General features: G+C 42.3%; 1 pseudogene; it reads left to right on the plus strand.

The window, feature by feature from the left end:
- The first annotated feature begins 783 nt into the window (after positions 1–783).
- LOC140512233 (glucose-6-phosphate isomerase pseudogene) lies at positions 784–2,085 on the plus strand (annotated as a pseudogene).
- The last annotated feature ends 508 nt before the right edge of the window (positions 2,086–2,593 follow it).

Raw genomic sequence — 2,593 nt, forward strand, 5'->3', positions numbered from 1 at the left:
TTATACACATTGTAGGGCTAGTGGTTAGTCAATAAGGAACTGTTGTATCTGAACCTGGTGCTGGACACACAAAAAGAATCATAGCAAAGAAACAAAGATCCCTGCAAATGTCAGACAGAACAGCTATAGAAGCTAGGATTGATCCTACAAATGAGGGATCTATTCAAGGCTGAGCCTCCCAAATTTTTGTACCAAAAAGCTAGACCATCATTTCAAAAGCAGATTTATCATCCTGCTGACTAGAACCCCTAGAATCAGTTTAATTCATTTATTCACCACCTTCTACTCCATCATAGATACATAGGTCCAAAGCTACAAATAGTTGTTTCTTATACATTCCCATTCTAACAACCCTATGCTTCTAGTGCTTCAAGAAGAATTACTCAATAAATAAATATCCAAGTCTTGAAAATATTGGCATTGTCTCTGATAATTAGTGGGTTGGAAAAGATGTGGGCAAAAAGAAAGAACTTGTGAGCTATGATATCTTCTTCATGTCCTTGACTTGATGGATGCCTCTTATTGATGGTATCCCATCCAATCAAGGCTCTCAGGCCCAAGGAAAGGAACAATACTTTCTTCCTTTGCTTAGAGATTTTTAAGGAGATTTATATCAGTAGGAATAGTGGGAGTTATTCAGGGATGTCCAGGATCTAGCAGGAGCCATGTGCTGAATTTTCAATGTAAATATTTTCCTTTGAGAAATCAGTTAACAGTACAAATTTTTGCCCAATATATTGCTTTGTTGATTTTCTAAACTTCAGAAAGTAATGGTCATTTGCATAGTATCAAGTGTTTTAGTTTCATGCCATATCTGTTCAGGCAGTCCCCATCATGGCTGTGCTCAGCCAAGACCCAAAATTCCAGAAGCTAGTCCTGTGGCACCACAAGCATAGGTCAGAGCTCAACCTCTGAAACTTTCTGAGGCCGACCAAGACTGCTTCAACCACTGCAACCTGAATCTTGATACCAAAAATGTACACATGCTTGTGGATTATTCTATGAACCTCATTACAGAAGATGTGATGAAAGTGCTTATTGAGCTAAGTCTCGAGGGGTGGAAGATTCTCAGGAGCAAATTTTCAAGGGCACAAATTTCAATTTCACTGAGGACCAGTCTGTGTTCCACATGGCACTGTGGAAGAGCTCCAACACACACATGCTGGTGGATGGCAAGGACCTGGTACCAGGGGTGAACAAGGTGTTGGAGAAAATGAAGGCATTCGGCCAGAGTGTCTGTGCTGGAGCCTGGAAGGGCTGCACTGGGAAGACGATCACAGATGTGATTAACATTGGCACTGGAGGTTCTGACTTGGGTCCTCTGATGGTAACAGAAGGCCTACTCCAAAGGAGATCCTCATGTATGGTTTGTCTCCAGTATTGACAGTACGCATGTTACCAAGACCCTTGCATAACTATACCCAGAAACCTCCCTCTTCATCCTTGACTCAAAGATATTCACCAACCAGGAGACCATCACCAATGAAGAAACTGCCAAGGAGTGGCTCCTTCAGGCAGCAAAGGATCTTTCAGCTGTGGCAAAGCATTTTATGGCCTTGTCTATCAATGCACTAAGAGTTCAATATTTTGGAATCAACGCCCAAAATATGTTTGAATTTTGGTATTAGGTTGGTGGACATTACTCATTGTGGTCAGCTATTGGTCTCTCTATCCCTGCATGTCAGTTTTGATAACTTTGAGCAGCTGTTGTTGGGAGCTCACTGGGTGGATAATCACTTCCTCACTACCCCACTGGAGAAAAATGTCCCTATATTGCTTTTCATGCCAGGCATCTGGTACATTAACTATTTTAGATGTGAGACTCTGGCCCTGCTGCCCTATGACCAGTATATGCACCACTTTGCTGCCTACTTCCAGCAGTGTGACATGGAATCTAATGGGAAGTACATCACCAAGTTAGGCAGGGGGCTGCTAGCCCCAGCAGTAACAGCGGCAGCTGCTGGAGGCCCAGGACTTCTCTCTCACCCAGTTCTGGACTCCTATCTTGTTCTGAGAAGTTTGGGAATCAGAACTGCTGCTGGTGATTCAGCCTGCCTGGGGTCATTCACTCTCCCCTTAGGTTGAGTCTGTACTGATGCATCCTTCAGGCTCTGCACTCCCCCAGCCCAGTGTAACAGATCTTTCCCTTTATTCTTTTGGAATGTCCTGGGCTGTCTCTCAGTGGATTCTGCTACTCTATAATTCATTCAGATTCACTTCTTAGAGATAACTGAAGGAATTTGTGGATGAGCGCAGGTGAGTCCCTGCTTTCACTCTGCCATCTTTTCACACTGATGGAGAATGGAGGAAATGATGACCAAACAAGAGATAGACAGCATTATGAAATGCAAAATGGATAGTTTTGTTTACATTAAATTGAGAAGTTTTTGCACAAACCAATTTAACCAAGACCAGGAGGAAAGCAGAAAACTGGGAAAGAATATTTACAACTAGTGTCTGTGATAAAGACCTCATTTCTAAAATATATAGAGAACTGAGTCAAATCTACAAGAATATGAGCCATTCCCCAACTGATGAATGGTCAGAGGATCTGAACAGGCATTTTTCAGTGGAAAAAATTAAAGCTTTCTAT

The sequence above is a fragment of the Notamacropus eugenii genome, chromosome 6 (genome assembly GCF_028372415.1).
Source record: "Notamacropus eugenii isolate mMacEug1 chromosome 6, mMacEug1.pri_v2, whole genome shotgun sequence".
Lineage (NCBI taxonomy): Eukaryota > Metazoa > Chordata > Mammalia > Diprotodontia > Macropodidae > Notamacropus > Notamacropus eugenii.